This window comes from Lissotriton vulgaris, chromosome 7, assembly GCF_964263255.1.
Source record: "Lissotriton vulgaris chromosome 7, aLisVul1.2, whole genome shotgun sequence".
In the NCBI taxonomy this organism is placed as follows: Eukaryota; Metazoa; Chordata; class Amphibia; order Caudata; family Salamandridae; genus Lissotriton; species Lissotriton vulgaris.
In genome coordinates this window covers 954,042,787-954,061,344 of record NC_141695.1, presented here as the reverse complement: position 1 = coordinate 954,061,344, position 18,558 = coordinate 954,042,787, and the positions used below count along the sequence as shown (strand labels likewise).

General features: G+C 41.0%; 1 protein-coding gene across 1 annotated transcript in view; it reads left to right on the top strand.

Annotated features, from left to right (window-relative positions):
* GABRB2 (gamma-aminobutyric acid type A receptor subunit beta2) overlaps positions 1–18,558 on the top strand; it is a 900,075-nt gene that overhangs the window by 701,062 nt on the left and 180,455 nt on the right. The gene's annotated exons all lie outside the window — the stretch shown is intronic.

Below are 18,558 nucleotides of genomic sequence, written 5' to 3'. Positions count from 1 at the left end.
AGTCACTTCAATGCACACTGTCACTGAGTCGAGGGCATTTTACTACTTAATTAGGAAACCTTGTTCAGAATATATTTGAGGGTGGAAAATACATTTTGCCATACAAATCCAAGCCTAGCCTTCGTCGTACATTTTGCTGGATGTGGCACTTCCTTTAAGAAGGTTATCTGGGAAACAAGTAAAAGGTTAGTCTATGCCTACACAGCAAGTCATTTTTTAACTTTTTTCACAATTGTGACCAGCCAAGCATGTGTGGCTTAGCCAGAGGTCAGTTCCAAACATTTTTGTGAGCGGAAAGCATATCCAGTGGGTGAACCCCATACCACAGAACATTTGTTTCACAGAATAGAAGCATTAGAACAGGTGATTGGTCATGAATAATTGTCCACTTTAAAGGTAAGATGGGAAGCCACCTCTAAAAGCTAATTAGGGATTAACTTAGATCCCTGGTGCAGATAGAAGCTTGAGCTCACCCCCAAAAAAGGCATTGAAACTAATAAAGCCCAGCTTGAAATGGCATTTCTAGTAAGGCGGAAGAAAATCTATGGTTAGCAGATCATCCTGATCAATTATTGAAAATAATTTTTAGTGGCACTGAGTAGAAAAAGGTAGACCAGCAAGAGATGCATTACCTCCATTCAGTCTAGATGGTGGTTTCTGTGAAAAGGCGTAAGTTAAGAGTCAGTCTGGTAGACAAGGTTTAATTTGACAGAACAAGGCGGCAATTGGCAGAGGCAAGTGTGTACAATCTTGGGAACACAATACAACACAATGCTGTGCAATTCAATTGAATATAATGTGAATCCGTGGAATACAAAGTATTTAGTGATTAGTGTGTCTATTCTAGATCTGTCATAACGTTTTTCCTTTTCTTGTATTTAATTGTGTTTGGGAAATTCTATTTCTGTACTTTATCACCTTTTTTGCAGCTTTTCTTCTTGTTTGCCAGGCAGTGTTTGAGAAAAAGAGAATTGCTACTTTTATTGGAGTTTTACTTGTGCCCTAAAAATTGTTGTTCAGAAGTGTCTTATAAAATCTTTTAAATGCAAATCAGTGTATATATGCTAGAGCTCCGTGTATTTCCTCAAATGTAGTTCTAATATATCAGTAATCAAGCAGGTCTGCTGTACTCCTCTGTAGTTTCAGTACATTTTTTTGGGAGAACAAGTTCTATTTTCTGTTATGTCCTCACTGCTGAGGATTTGTTTACAACTCTCTGTGGTGTGGTCCTTCCGTTTGTATTTGGGTAGAGTTGTGTAATGGTTCTTTGATATGTTGAATCCATTGTAATCCACTGTGGATTTTCTAGGTATAGCATAGTTGTTTTGTGGCCATGGGGCTGAATTATTATGTTTATGATGAATGACCCTATGATGTTTGTTAGCATGCCTGTGTTGACACCTTCTTTTACCTTTTTCTTATTTAGGAGCTACATGTGAGTTGTCTCATTGGTTCTCCGCTTGTTCTGCCTATAGGATTTGTTTGAAGTCCTAGAGCTTGGAAATATATAGCAATTTATTCTTATGACTGTTTTATGTTGTGTCTAGATTGTTTCTCTTTTGGTTGATGCTTGTTAGGTGTAGTCTTTTGTTCCCCAAGATATATGCGTCTTCCGCCATTGACATACAGTTCAGATTAACACACCATATTAAAGCATTCCTTCTTGTTTGGAAGACAAGGGTGCATATTACCAACGAGTAGCGATGTTTATCGCTCACTAGGCTTTGCAACGATTTTTTTATTGCTAAGCATCGCCGGAAATTATCGTTGAGATAACTTGCTATTAGAAACGTTTATCTCCAAAGCGATAATTTTTCTGCGATAGCGTGAATATAGCAGGGAATACAGCGACATTCACACATTAGCGACAAAATGCTCTTAGCCATGTTATCCATCTCCCATTGGATAACATGGCTAAGAACTGGTCTGAGCAGGCGTTAGTTTTTGGCGATAGCGGGAATATTTACATCGCTACGCCTGCCTTGCTAATAGGCGATAGCGACGTTAGCGACTGCTTTCAGTCGCTAACAGGTTGGGTACGCCCACTTTGCATGTCATTAGCGATAAATATCGCTGACATGAAAAGCGGGCCCCAAACCGCTCACTATCACCTAAAAGCTGTCGCTAACTGCTGTTAGCGCCAGCTTGCTAATAAATCGATAGAATTATTGCCGCTTAGCGGCCGAAAACGGCCGCTAAACCGGCGATAATTGCCTATCGCCCCCCCTTGGTAATATGCCCCAAGGTTCCTTGATTTTATGATCTGTAATAGCCCCTTGTTGTATTAGGGAGAATTAGTGAGCAGTATGAATAGTTCACCTAAATAAATGTCTGTTGTTGGAATTCTGCTCTCAACATCTTAAGCCATAGGAGGGAATATCATATTATTTAGTGATTTTTTTTTCAGGAGTAGTAAGAAAGGAACTTGAATGACTCAACCAGTAAGGCCCCTCTAAAAAATCAGTATTTGTGGGTGGGAAACAACACCCTCACTAAGTACCTCCTGGTAAACTACAAAACAAGAAAGGCAAGACTTACCTCCTCCCTCCTAGCAATACTGCTGCTGCCAATATCATCCTGCTAAGTTGTATACGTTGATTAAATTATGTGTAGTCGAAGTAAACAAATTCCACAGGCACTTCCTAAGAAAAAGAGTTCCTGAGTGTCTCTAAACAGTCTCTTAAGTGACTAGCAAGAAGTCTACTCAAGCACAATGCAGCACAAAATGGCAGTAAAAGGAGGAGGTCTGGTAACCTCCACTTTATTCTATGCTACTCCAGCTGAGGCCCGGCACCAAGAGGCCTGCACCGAGCCCCATTAGCCACAGGAGAAAGGGGCCAAGCCATTTAAGTACTGCCACACACCCAACCCTCTTGGCTCCTCGAGGGTGGTGGACACAGTGACAGAGTTAATGTCCGCAGGCTCAGGTGGCCCCATGACATTGCCACACAACAAATAGCACCAAATGGCACACACAGCACTTCACACCAACGGCAGTGACAAGAGCAACAGAGTGACGAAAGCAAGGAGGTAGGCACTCTCCTCCTGTTCTGGGTTAACTGTTGTGAGGAAATGAGGCAAATACCAGCATGTTTCCATATACATTGCATGGGAACGGCCACAAGAGCTTCAGCAGCGGCTTTGACAACATCACTAGTACCAGTGGTTCTAGTGGCCTTTGGCTTCAGGTTCGGCTTTGGTTTCTGCCTCGGTGACCTCCACAAACCTCGAGTGAGCCCAGCAGCGGGTGGCCGCGAGTACAGCACACAGGGGAGGAGCTCCTTCCAAGAGTGTATAATTTTCAAATAAGAAACCAGTATAATTTCAACTCCAATGGGGCATATTTATCACAAATAATACCATGAATATGTATGAAGCATGTGACGTCAAAAGCTGGTGCTGTTCATAGGTAGAACTAAAGCACCAGCCAAATTCTCTTTATTATTTGAAAGTATGGCTTTTTCAGATGTAGTCCGGGTGTAATTTGATCATTAGCCCAATGAATGGACTACTAGTTATTATTACATTAAAGCCAGTGCCATCCAGTCTAATTTCTCATTTATCTCCCTTTCCGATGCTTCAGTTTGGAAGATATACTTCTGCCCTTTATAAAACAATGACTCAGTCATATCATTCTTTCTAGGATTAGAACATAATACGTCTATAGTGTCAAAACATTACAATAAAAAAGTTTTATAGAGATATACAACCACCCACATCTAGATCCCCAGCCCATCCCACTAAACATTAAATACCATTAGCGGTGGAATCAGGACCCATAATGCTCTGCATGTCATCACAATGTATCCTACTTAGGAAGGATATATTTGAGCACACTGCAGTCTTCGAAAGAGGAAGAAGGAGAGCTACTCCAGAAGAGTTTCACAAATTTCCACATGTGATTTGAATTTGGAAGTAGACCCTGATGGCTGATTCCGTCAAATGCTGCAAAGATGTCTCGCTGCAGCGATGGATAGACCTCGTCTACTCAGGTTACTCATTGGATCCTGTGCCACATTGAGTAAAGTGATTTCAGGGCCCCTCCCTGACTGAAAACTGGACTGATATATGTGAAAATCACATTCTGTGGGTAGAGAATTTGGAAGGAAGCTGTAAGTATTCGAATTCTCAGTGTAAGGGTCAGCGATGCCATTCACTTTGCACTTTCTACTCATCACTGTTCTGACTTCAAGTGCCTCTATTGACCCCGACCATGGTGCCCTTTGAAAGTTCATTTTTTGTCTTGCGTCTATGTCCTCAGATAAGTATGCACTGTGATGAGGAACAGAGGCAAGAGAGAATGACTTGATCCCCTACTAATAACCCTGTTACACCAAGTCCTCCTGTCCTGATCACAGTCTTTGAATTCCCTCTGCGTAATTTTAAGGTTTGCTTTATTTATATCAGAAGTCTTGTTGACTGCTCAAGAGGTGAGGAGAGCAAACATCTAGTGGTAAGATTCAGATGAGTTCAAAAGGCTTTACTTGGCTAGGGATTAGAAGCACAAATTGAGCACCCACATTACAAATGCTGACAAGACCTCCTTACCTATGCTTGCCCATAGTATAAATAACTGACATCAATTATGCGCTCTGGCCTTTTGAATTCCTTGTAAAATAAAACGTAGTAACAACAATCGACCATTTACAGAGATGATTTGATACCCTCCACTCTCTTTAACTCTTCCCTGATGCTCTCACTCTCTCATCATAAACACCTCTCACAAGGGGGACACTTTTCCCTCCTTGCTAAAAATATTGCATGAAAAATTGTAGTTCCATGTTAGGAACTTTTCACTCTTAAATTCGTAAAAACAATCACACTTCAGAATCAAAATAAGAAACTACATGACGAAGAGCAACGGTTTTACAAATTCAAAAGTGAAAACTAAATATTTTTGGGCATAAAAGTGGTATTTATTACATCATATATCACGGAAGAGAAAATCTACACAAATATTTTGTCAACATCATCCTAAACCAATGAATCTCGGGAATTAAATGAGGAGTAAGTACCGTCTTCATTACTGTCCAAGCAAAATGCAAAGAAGAAAGTTAGCATTTGGCTTCTAAAATGTAATTGGAAAGGCAGAATTTGCACGATAGAGAGGAGAATAATCACATATGCAACAAAAGGAACAACATGCCAGTGATCAAAAGCAGATCTTAAAAGTCCTGAGTTCCATCATTAAAGGGTTAAAACCTTTTCTTTCTTATGTGGAAGCAACACGCGATTTAGTCAAATGTCAATCAAAGTCATGCGATATAATTTCTAAAATTCAAGAATTTGCTTATTGGCTAAAACCAGACCATGGATTATCGACGCGATTTCAGCGATTGTATACATCACTCTGTAATAGAAGAAAATATGGATTTTCTTGTGGTTTGGATCCATAGCCAGATCAATGTGCTTAAATACCTCTTCAGAGAAGGCGACACTCTCCAACAATTACAAAGCATAAGTTTGAGTTCTCTCTTAAGAAATTGCATGACCTATGTTTACCAGAAGCAAACAGACCTAATTGTATCACCCTAGCAGACTCATAAAGGACTGGTTTAAATATTCTTGCCACTGACCAAAGGGACCTTAAAACTATTCACTGAAGTGCATATTTCAAAACAAGAACAACTTCTGAAAACAGTATCCCATTTCTTGACGTTCAAGTAACTTTCCAGCTATTATTCCATATGTGTCTTAGATTATTATTTCTTTCTTTTCCTACAAAGCAGCTTGCTAGGCACTTATGAATGATTGTTGTGGGAATTGGAACCATTGAACATTGTGCCATCCGAATCACACCCTGTTCTGGTGATATCACCAAGGGCTATAGAGACCTAAAATGTTTATTGATGCCCAAAATGTCAGTAGTGGCCAGTGTGCACAAATAATTTTATTGTGGTGCAACTAAGGGATTGGAAACACAAAAGATGTTGGGAGGAATGCTTGCTATAGTCGAACCACTGGTAGTGGATCGGGCAGCATTCCAACACATTGTTTTTTGCTAACTGTACTACTCTAGATGTCTATCCCTTGCTCACTTTAGCCAAAGGGATCATCCTGCAATAAAATAAAAAGGCCCATGTTGGCTGAACTCGATCTTGAGTTGCTTGTGTTAAGAGTTTAGTGAGGACCTGGCTTGGCAGTTTGCACTGGATTGTTCCCATTGGATCAGGGCCAAGACTGACATGTTTATGGCTGGGTGCAATCGGAGGTGACAACTTGGGCAGAGAAACGATGTATTGGAATGCTATACCAAGTGATTGTCAGTGGTTAAACTATTTGCACACATTCCTCTCATCCCTTTTTGTGTTTTTTTTGCAAATAGGAGATAATCAGAGTGCTAACACTTTTGAATTTGCCAACATCAAGAATTCTGGCACTTCGAAAGCACTTGGGGAACTTTTTAACACTGCCCATTATCCAAGAGTTTAGTCCATTTCCAAGTATATCCAATTCTCATAGTTATTGGAACAGAGGTATATGAAGATGACACTAGTTGAGTAGGATTCCACAGGGATCAATTTAGGAATCTAGACTTTGTACCCAGTTCCAACACCTCAGTAATGTCATACATAGGTCACTTCTAGAACTCTTCAGCAAATCATATCAGAGTACCAGCTATGTTATACAGTTCATAGAACTGCTATCAGGGATAATTGATTTCTCATTCTGTCTGTGGCTGGATGGATTCTTTTTTCTTCTCTTTCTTCCACTTCCAGCCATTTCTATTGTATAGCACAAGCGAATTACCCTGGCAATCAACTGCCTTCCATCGTAACATGTGTATGATTGCAGGATTCAATATATCTGCGTGTCAAGTGGGAATGGTGTTTGTGGTTCTCGAAGTTGTGGCCTGTAATGCGCATGATTAGTGAGACGGGCACACATGCACTGTCTTTCATCCATCCACTCAGAAAAGCGTCCAGATACTTACACCCATCCACATGAACACTCACTCACACCCATCTGCTCACAAGCAAGCGCACGCAACCACCATTCAAAAGCACATACACAGGCCCACGCCGATTCACAGCATGCAAGTGCAGACACACATGTATTCATACAAATGCATCTAACATTCAAGAAGACCTTACCGGGACATGCCGCTGACATCGGGTGGCAGAAGGGAGGAGCAGAAAGTCCCCAGTGGTTCCTGGAGTTTGCTGTGAAGGAAGGGATGGATGAAAGATCCTGCTGCCTCTCATTGGCTGACTTTGTCATGGGTCAGCCAATGAGAGGAAGAGGGGCTTGCTGGTCCCACACCATTCTGTGACAAGGCATCATAGATGGACAGTCAGCTCTGGGCACTTCAGGGTTTAAATCTGAAAGCACCCAGGTCTGATTCGATCGTTGATCCTCCCCATCGTCATGAGGGAAAGGATCTCACAGGACTTTGCTGCTTATGGGTTTATGCCCTCAAGACTGAATTCTTCCACTCAGAAAAAAAAACCTTAGGTTGTCAGGTGCCTGCACATTGGCACATGCAAAGCACTGGGTTGCCTGACCCTTATATCGTGAAAAGGGGTCATGCTAACCTTTGCTCAGCCTTACAGATATTCTCCATGCTTTGAAAAAGAGAGGGGACAGAGCCCCAGAATCCTTAATGCCGTGCGGCCCCTTGTTCCAGGTAAAATGTTCTATTGAAATGGAGTGTCGATCGTTCCGTATTTTCTAAATGCACATCTAAATTCAGATTCGAGCAAATGGACAGCCAAAGCAATTTCAATATTGGTCTCTTTTTTCCATCAGTATGCACTGAAAATCTCTTCTCTAATGCAAATGTTCTCTAGAGATAGGCCTATTTCCATTCCCAGAATAATAGTGTAATTATGAACGACCGTACTGATGTTTTAGTACAATGCGTTTCTCATACTAATGCAAGATATGTAATTATACAAAGACAATTTGAAGCATGTGTTATTGCCAAAATGTGCCAGAAGGAATTCAGAGAAATGCATCACTTACGAGGTAGGTCATTGACTTTTGTTATTCAGTTTGGTGATTGAACATAAAATTGCCAGTGCACTGGTTAAGTAATCGAACTAGACAGCCATTGTTATTAAAGGTGCAGTAGCATCTGTTATGAGATGAAGAAAGATCAGCAGCCTATGCTGTCCCTGGACCTCGGAGATGCTGGTTGTAGAATAACAATGTTACGCTGCTCCCTACTCAAAGCTACAGGAGAAGCCTGGGCACGGTCTTTCTGTACTGTGTCCCCTCCGAGGATACACATGGCCAGGAACGGTGGGAGATCATTCTCATATCTTGCTCCCACATTATGGAACGCACTTCCCATTCAGTTATGCATGATCACCAATCACCACCTATTCCGAAAAAGGTTAAAAACCTGGCTAATCTGATCATCTATTCTCTTCTGCTGTTGTTCCTCCTCCCATGCATGGTTTTAGCCAGCACTGTGAGACCCTTGGTTGATATGTGTGCTTAATAACATCTTGTAACATAACATAACATAACTAGACAGGAGCCCTGCCTCCCCCAGCCATCCCTAGGAATGGGACCTGTGAGGAAAAAATGTTGCTTAATGAATACTGACTCTTCCAAAAGGTATCTGGAACTTGTGCTGGCATATCCATCCAGTAAACCTTTGTGCATCCTCAAAGTTATATCCAACACCATTTTCTTCCATTGGGCGTGAGCAGTTAAGACCCATTGATGGATCTCCTGAGATATGCAGGTATCCCCTACACACCACATCACATTTTGATGAGGACAACATTTGAGCAATTGCTATGATTGTAATATCAGCAATCTTAAGCAACACATGCAGCCAACGTTGTAGAATCTGCAATATTGATGGTGGAGAAAAGAATGGTCAGGCATTATATATGAAAGCAGCAGTGTAGTGAAGCTCACTAGATCAATTTCATGGGAATGGGCAATTCCTGACAGCCTATTAATGTTTTCCCCTTTACATTAATCTGTCAATAATTTGAGAAGAATTTGTTTAACAAAGTTTCACATACAAAGTTCATGAGGAGTCCAAGTGGGTAATGACATACATTAGTTAAAAGGACCTGTTTTAGATGAATTTTGTGCCACAGCCACAAGCAAGCTTGGAGATTTTGCCACATAATTTCAGGACACTTCTTTGGTCCAAACAGGATAGGAATAGTTCTTCTGTGCATGAAAAAACTAGGTCAACATATGCTTTGACCCTAAGGTTTGTGTTTTTATCTTGATCTTGTTAAAATAGTTACCATAGATTACCACAAGGCATGAGAAGGCATTATTTTTTTGGTACAAAACCCTCTCTAGCCATTTTAGTAGCAAGATCTTTGCATCAAAAACAATGGGTGGATGCATTGGGACTACCATGTATCACCCATGGTATACCCCTTTTACGTGAAGTGGTCCATACTTGCTCATAGCATTACTTTTGTTTACTTTGGGGATTCCTTCCAGCACAAAACAAGATTTACACTGGAAAGTAAATTCCAGCTTTACACTTTGCACCGGCTAATAACACTTTTGTGGGCAATTACTTGCAGAATGATATCCCTAAATTCTTACAAATCCAGAATTCCTCAACAAATACCCCTCAGTGCAGATTACTATAGAGGACTGAATGCACACTTGTCACAAAAACCATAATAATAACAGTAGAACTGTAGAAGGATATTGAGCCTCAACAACAGTGGCCAGTGTACAGGAATGATTGAAATGGAGGCATCTTTTATCACGTATAGGTGCGTCACATCAGTGGCATATTCACCCAGGTCCCAACAATACTAGCTGCTTAAGATGCAACCATCTACACCGGGAGCAGCAAATCCCCTCTAACTAATACAGATAATAGTGTTATCTGTAATCATTGGTATTTCCATTATTTGAATCATTATTTTTATAGTGTTTCAGTCAGTGACGGCTCCTCTGCTCAAAAGGAAGAAATAAAATGATAATAACATATCGTTATTATAATTGTAGTTTTCCTATTGCAGTCAGTGGCTCTCAAGGCGAGGCTGGTGGCACATTGAAGGAGTGGTTTGCACTCCTTAATGCCAGCCAAAGAGTCAGGAGCACTTTTCATCTTTCCCACCGAGCTGTAATGCACAGCCTCGTGAGGAACATGTCCAGCCTCCCATACCCGTCTGAGATCCGATCCACGGTGCTCAGATGCAGCTTTGTGATTTGGCTCAGGGTAGCCTGGGTGCTTCCTGCTTCTGGACCTTAGACAGGAAGAAGAGGGCGGAGGAGAGGCGTGGCCGGGCGTTTTCAGGTGTTTTTATTTTTGTTTCTTCATCCCTACCCCACCACCAGGGTCCGGTAGCAGTCGCTATTGGTTTTAGTGTCTTATTATTATTACTATTACCATTATTCTTACGATCATTAATATTTATTATAATAATACTTATAATAATTGCAATTACTTTTACGTGAATCCTCTCCTCAGATACTGTCTTTGCAGCATGGCCTGCTGCCTTTGTTTCTCAGGTGCGGAATGACACCTGGGTATCATCTGTGGTTCATGGGGCCCGAGATCCTTCCACCAGCTTCCACCGCAGCACTCTATTCCCATTTGTCATGCTCAGGGCTGGACTGTGTCAGCTCTGTGCTCTGATTGATCCCTGTGCTGCTCTGCATCGCGCAGAGGCGGCATTGACCTGTTTCGCGATGGAAGTGAACCAGCTAAAGTGCAGGGTCATTGTCATCGAAAGTGACTTGGTAAAATCGCTATAGATTTCTATTCGTTGTTTAAAGTATTTTAGATGTTGTAGTCAATGTGTAATTGTAGAACTACTTAAACACCCTTATATGTGGAAGATATCTGAGCTAGACGTGAAAAGAGTGCTGGAAAGAAGGAGCCTTGAAAATATTCAACAAAATATCAATGACGGACATTCAATGAATAATATGTGTAGGCGTTCTGCATGAGATGCGCACGAGGACAGGAAGTGACGAGCTCTCTCTGTGGGAATGAAGGCACATTCTGAATCACTGTACAAAACTTGAATACTTTAATTGTAACGTGTATACGCGGTTGCATGCAATTTACGAAGCTTTAGCTGTGACTAGTTCACTTTCTAGCAATCTGTTTGATTTAATGAATGGTACCATTTTAGAGCTAGATTTCAAGTTTTATCATGTCACAGAAAAGGCATACTGGTGCTGTGTTGCGTTCCCTGTTTCACTCCATCTGTCTCCATTCACCTAGTGTGGTGGGGAGCATGGTGATTTGCAAGGATGTAGGTAACAATTTCCTGCCAGCATGGAACTAGTATTCTTACCGCTGAGTGATGCCCAAAATTAAGAAGCATTGGCAAAGCCAAGAGGCCTGGCATTGACCACCTAGTGGACATAGTATACGCCCTGGCCCTGCATAGAACTACTATGTGTGTGGATGTGCTGCTTGTGAAAGGTTAACATGCCGTAACTCATAGTAAAGTCAGCCAATAGTTGAAGTGAGCTGATACATTGCCCCTTAATGCATGCTGGATCAGGAGGAAGAACATATGAATGACACCAACCACAGACTAATGGATGAAATCTTGCTCAAACCTCTCTAACTAACTACTTTTATAGTCACAATTTTTGTGGAATCAAAATGTCTTGGATAAAAAAGACCTAAAAAAGTCAATCAGCCTTGCATTTGCTGAAAGTCTCTTGCTTTTAAGAAGAAAAAAAAGAAATAGAAAGGAAGGTGCAAGAAAGAATGCAAAGAAAGGCAGCACAAGGAACAAGATTGAAAGAAAGAGGAAAGAAAGAAAAAAGAAAGTGAAGGAAGGAGATAAATAAAGAAATTAAGAAGAAACAAAAGGAAAGTAAAGGATAAAAAGAAAATGAAAGAAGAAAAGTAGAAAAGAAAGAGAAGGAAAGAGGCAAAATAAAGGTAGAAGGAAAAAAGAAAGAAAGAAGAAAGAGATACATACATGTACACATGCTGAAAAACTTTGATAGACAAGCAGACATTTGAGGTGAACAAATTTAGAGTGTCGTTGGGGTTGAGAGTGAGCTATACAGAAGCTGCCTTCTACCTAAATTCGGGAACTACCCACAGGTCTCTGCTTCTTTTTTGCATAATTTATGTGTTACTCTATTCCTGTAGGGGCATTGTTTTGACTTTTACTGGGTGCTCCCTTGTGTCTGGACAAAGCTAAACCTTTCTGAAGAGCTGTACTGACAGCGAAACACGTGCCAGAGGTTGCTTTTATTCATTTCAGGTTTACTTGGATGGTATTTTACCAATCCAAAGCTGTAAGACTGTGCCTGAAGGGGTAAATGACTTTTGTCATTTTGCAACTCTGCATGGATAGCACTGTGCTAATCCTATGCATAAAGACTTTGCTGTAGAAATGGCAAAATACTTTGTCCCTTTCTATCTCAGCTTGGATAGCACTGTGCTAATCCTATGCTTAAAAACTTTGATAGAAAATATGACATTTGAGGTGAGAAAATGTATAGTGTCACTTGTGTTGAGGGTGCTCTATACATTGTTCATTGCATATTTCGATTAAACATCTGCTTTAGTTAATTTAGATATAAAAATACTTGTTAATGGCTTAATCAATTTTCCAATAATAGAGTCACCTGCAGTTCCTGTTTGCTCACGCTGTGTATCATGCCCCGCCAAATTCATACATTCATTGGCCATTTTCTCTATTGTGTTCCTTTTTCTTTATTTTAGAATATCTAGATCTTTTGATTCAACTGTATCCTTTACCTTCAGTGTATTGTCTTTATTAGCCTCCTCCCCGGAATCTTTGCTAGACAAAGTGATGACTTCTTTGATGTTACTATTATCAGTACTCTCGTTACGTATTCTTTGATGTTACTATTAGCAGTACTCTCGTTACTAATACTGTGTCATTGATCACTAGTTATGTTGTTAAAACTGGCTGACTAACTGGGCATTTTAGGTGATTTAAAATAATACCTAACTCCAATTGATTGATTTTGTGACTTTCTATAGAGTTGTACAGCTTGAGGTCTCAGAAATTAGTTCCTCACCTGGAGTAGCAGTTGCATAATTCCCCATAACAGCTCCTTTAGATTTAAAAGGCTTGTAGCTTTTGAATCTATGAGTCTTATTCAAGTGTTGATGAGCTTGCAATAGAATGTGCATTCTCATATTGTGCTGTTGAGACTATTAACTCCTTTTTATCTGATTAATGTCACCTTCCTTATCATGCATGAGTCAGTTTAAATAACACTCCGTTTACCATCAAAAACAAACAGGGCTGATCCCCGCTTGGTGCTGTGGCTCAACAGGTCAATGGACTTTGGCTGTTATGGTTGAGAAGATCATGATCAAATCATCACATAAATTGTAATCACATATTCTATCTAAGTTCAGTCAATAAATAGAATTGTTTAAGAGTTTAAGCATTTTACTAATTCAAAGTTTAGTACATCATCTTTATTCAGAATCATAAGTTATATTCATATTAGTTTCAAATGATCAATTGTTTACAGAACTAACGAACAATTAATGCTCAATTAAATAAAAATACAGTACATTAGGTGTGTTTCATAAAGGAAGAAATCACTATTTTGAAATGGGGCAAAATGTGTCAGTAGCAAACCATAAAGAGTTCAACTTTGAAAGACACCAAAATATATCCAAAATCCACAATTGATCACAGCCAAACTTACCATAAAGAATAGGAAATAAGGCAAGAGAAATGTGCAGGAGCTGTAGCAACCAGAATCAGTAAGATGGAAGGAGTGTTGGGGAATGGTGTCGCCTAGAGAGCCTGGAGTGAATTGTGGTGGAAAATGGCAAGGGTTTAGTATTTGGCATTAACCTACTCTAGGAACATGTACTATTATAAACAGTCCAAACTTAATGTTGCAGTTATTGTTGCATCTTCTTCTCCTCTTGTACAGTCTTCTTTCAGGGTTTTTGTCTGGGAACAGGTTCGCTCCTCTTCTTCTCCTATGAATACAATTGTGTAATTTTTGAGCGTGCAACTTTGTTGTTTTAGTCTAAACTACACATGAGGCATCTTCATTCAAAATACCGTTTACCTCAGTTGAGAGTACATTTTTAACCTTCTAATGATGCAAATGATATGTTAGATAACAATAGGCTATGTAAAATCTGAAAGGTCTGCAGTAACAAAGTAATATTATTTCATGACTTCATCCTTTTGGAATAAAACAAGTATGTTAAAAGAGGTCAAGTTCGGTTTATGTGCTGCATTCTTATATGATTGTTCTTAATAAATCTACTAAATAGTAAATTCTGAACAAGCATTTTAACTCCTTAATCGCATCGCAAATTCCGCCGAGGTTCAGGAGTTCTATTAAGGGGGCGGGCCGCGTCGGCCAACGGACGTGCGCAGCACTACCGAGTTAGCCGTTGGCCGACGCGCACACGCAATGGGTGAAACTCTTCATTGTTTAGGAAGACATATTTTGAAGAGCTATGTGAAACATTTATTTAATAAAAACCTGACCATGGAAAGGTAAAGAATGAAACATTTAATGCATGCATCAGCCTACTTTAGGAAAATTATTTCTAATCAATGCAATTTTAAATGGTTTTGGGGACTAGTATGTGTAAGCATGGCTAGTTACTACATTTTAAAAGGCATTTTGTTTATTTAAGTCTGCACATTCATTTTGCACATATATTTTATGCATATCATGCATATCAAGTAGGTCATCCAAGCCAATTATATAGTGCAGTTATGCAAACTGGAATAGGCCAAGTACATCAAGCAGTGTGGTGAGCAGGAATATGTTCACAGACACACCCCCTGCAAAGGGGTGGTTAAGAGGACATCTATATTAAATCTAATTCAATGGTGTGGGGGGACCATGGTGCAGTCCAGATGAATGAGAAGTGGTGTGGAGGGCACAAAAAGGTCACCAAATGGCGGGCAGTACAAAGTAGGGGGGCTCGAGGCAAACAATCCGCACCACACTTATGCCAGCAACTTCCGCACGCTGCAGCGCAACCCAGCTCCGTAATGCCTAGTGTGTTGCTGCTCACAGTGTCACCCCAATCATCTCAGCTGACCGTGCTAGGGCCCACTCACAGCACCACCACCAGTAATCCTCCTCAGAAAATGCCTAGCAGCCAACTTCAGCCACTGCAGGATTAGTTGCAAAAGGCTGCAATGAGATCTGCGGTTATCGCTAGACGAGAATCCTCCGAAGCTGCCAATATCACTAAACTGGCGGACAGCTGATAATTAGAAGCTCACATAATGTTCACTTCACATATGGTACGTAGACTCCATTCTGATAACCTCTGTTACTCCTTCCATTAAAAAAGTTTATTTATTTATAAAGAAGTATAGTGTTGGGACAATGGAATAAAGTTAAGGCCTGTAGCCATCATGCTGTTTGAAATCTTTACTCAAAGTGAACACATTTTGCAGTGGGGATTAATGCCAATGTTGATCTATAATCCCTGCTATAAACTTATTGACTACAGTCCTTATCAGCTAATCAACAGCCCATCACTTGCTATTACTTGCAATGTTCATTTTATTACACGTGTTAGTGCATTTATTTTATTTTATTAATTAAGGTGTTATTGAACTAATATTCTCTTTTTGTATATTTATTTAAGAGCCCTCTTCTTTCTGTTATCCTATGCAGTAGCTCTGTGCTTGGTTAATCATTGGACAGACGTGGCTGGTGACGGGGTAAAGTGGCGGGGCGGGTGAGGGGTTACAAAACAAATAAACAAAAAGAAAACTTACCTGAATCCTGCAGCATTGCCGCTCTTCTGGCACCACTAGAGGGACAGACTCCCAGACTGCCCTGCAGCCAATCCTGACACGACTTTCGCAGCATGAGAGCAGAGTCAGGATTGGACTGAGCTCCCTCGATTTGCTCTTCCAGTGAGACTGGGAGCCTGTGCCTGCTCTCTCCAACCCAGCAATGCAGGTATGGTTGGAGGCCGCTTCAGTGTGCATGACGGTTTGGCCCGCCTGAAATGGCTGGCCAAATCATCATGCGCACTGATAACATTGCTTACCATCTCTCTCAGTGCCTGTCATCCCCTGTCCCCACCCGCAAGACTCTACAGTAGGAAAAAAATGAAACGATAATAAACATGATTTATTATTGTTTTATATTTCAAGCTTTACAGCTGCTGCTGCTGGCATGGGGGGCGACGCTCCTCCGCAATAGTGGAGGAGCAGCCCCTGTTATTTGATTCAAATATTCGCCACTTTGCTGGGCCTCCAATTCTACCAGTTGTGGAACAAAATGCAAAAAATGGTTGCATTGCCAAAAACACCATGTCATCTCTTTCGATTGTCTGGGATCTCCCCATTTTTAGTTAGCCACACTGAATGCTTCATGTATTTTGCACCATTTACCATTCAGACATTTTTGTTCCGTTGGCCACTTGTCCTTGAATACCTCGCTCATTCTATTTTCTTGTCAGAAAGTTTTGCTGCTAGTTCTGGCTCTTATAAATGGTATCTACCTTTCCTGCCCAGCTTGCTTCTCACAGACCTCATCTGTCAGACTTCTGGCTGCCACTGCCTTAGCCCTACCTGTCCCAAGGGACTTACGGCTCTCCACCTAGTGCTCATTGTATGAGGTTCATATGGAGTTGCACTTCAGTGGTGGATAATTAGTTTTATATCTATCTCGCGTGCCCGGTCCGCATAAGGAAAGTCATGCACTAGCAAAGCATGTTTCCCTGCACTTCCAGCTTCCCTTGCTGTTTAAAGTCCAAGCCCTATGTGATTGATGCACTGAGCAGTATTCTGGAAAGTGCTACAAGGCATTGAGCTGGGACTCTGACTCACACATAAGTGGTGGCAGTACTTCTTGCCATCCATTCAGCTATGTTGCTAGCTGTACTGTGTCAACCTCCAGAATGTGTACAGTATCCAGAAATTGGGGGGAGTAACACTAGCAAGGGCAGGGGCATGTACGATTCTAGAGTTGAAAGAGAGCAATGACCAGATAAGCACCAATTGCAATTTAATTGTGGATGCACAAATGCTGCTTTCATCCACTGTCTTTCTCTCCAGCTGTCACACAGCACCTGCATGAGCAGATGATGGTCAGTTAGATGATTGTACCAATTTATGCTTTAGCCGAATAGACCACTTTGATTGATATGACCTCCTGGGGTTGGACCAATGTGACATTTTGGATCTTTAATTTGGGTGAAGGGTTCCACCAATTTAAAATCATGAAATTTTCCTGGGTTAAAACAAGGTGGGATGGCAAAGCCTGAGCTTCTTCCCTCGTGGCTATGTCATAAAGAAGTAGGCTTTCCCCCAGAGAAATGTGTGATAGGTATTTAACCAGCATGTAAACATTCGTGTTGCCAAGAAAGAGCACCAAAAAAATTCTCCAACCAATTTAGTATAAAAGTGGAAAAATGTAATAAACAAAGTCACACAAAAATTTTCAAAATCATTATATGGATTGGCCAGTTTGTCTCACACCACAATGTATATGTGCTGCCTGTCACTCAAGTGCCTTTTCTCTTTCTACTACTTCCTGATACTACTGGTCAGAGTAAGCATAGTAGTCCAAAACCTCTACCCGTTGCAGGGTTGCATGTACTAGCGAGACCAACAGAAGTGCAGGAACTTGTATCATCACTGCAAGATATCGTTCTCTCAGGAGGAAGTTCGGCAGAATTTCAAAGCACTCTTAATCCTCCGAACTTTTTATGAGCTCTGAAAAATATGTAATTGTGCAATTTAATCGTGGTCGCCTTTTCTTTACAGAGTTTAGCCCGCTCCACCATGCTCGGGAAATGCATGACTCCCTTCACAGGCCACCCTGCTGCTGTTTCCTATAGATCAGACTTTTTCAAGAGTCTTTTCTCTGCCTTTAAAATCAATGTGCAGCTTTTTCTCCAGTCGTTTCCCTTTCAGGCCCACGGGCTTATGATCAAAATGAGAGACGTGTATTGAACTGAGATGTGAGAAGCATTTAAGCGTGTGCAATATCCGGAAGGAACTACGACTGTGTGCAAAAACTGAAAGATTACCGCGAAGACCCTCGGGGCGGCTCGACGCTATCCTTCGCAGCCGGCTCGTGCGCGCAAAGATGGCGTCCTCTCGGCAGCCGCCGTGTCACCGATTCCTATGAAGCCCTGAGGCTGAGAGCTGGTATCCCTCCGCTGCCAGATGGATTACCCAGAACCAGAGATCCGTGCTGCAGAATGTCATTGAAATGCAGCCTTCTAGGAAGCTCTGAGCTCAGTGTGACTGTTTGCATAGAGAACTGGTTTATATGAGTGGGTAAGGGACACCTGAAGAATTTTTATTGCAAACTTTTTAAATTCCTGCAAGCCTTTTTAAATTCATTACCTTTTTACGCATCCGAGGTTGAAATAGTGAGTGCCTTTAATTTTGGATCACTGAAATCTTCTAAAGCAATACCTGCTATGGAGCAGGTGTTTGTTTAGTGTGTGTGTGTGTGTCACTGGTATTAAGCATGGAATCAACATAATAATTTCATATCTAGCTCACGGCTAACAGTGTTGTGAAACATAACCCTTTTTAGGCTTTGTTAGGATATGTCATCTTGAATTTCCATCCAAGCTATTATTGTGTGAAGTTTTGGCCTTTCCTGAAAATAGTACTGTATTTTCAGAAGTGGTTT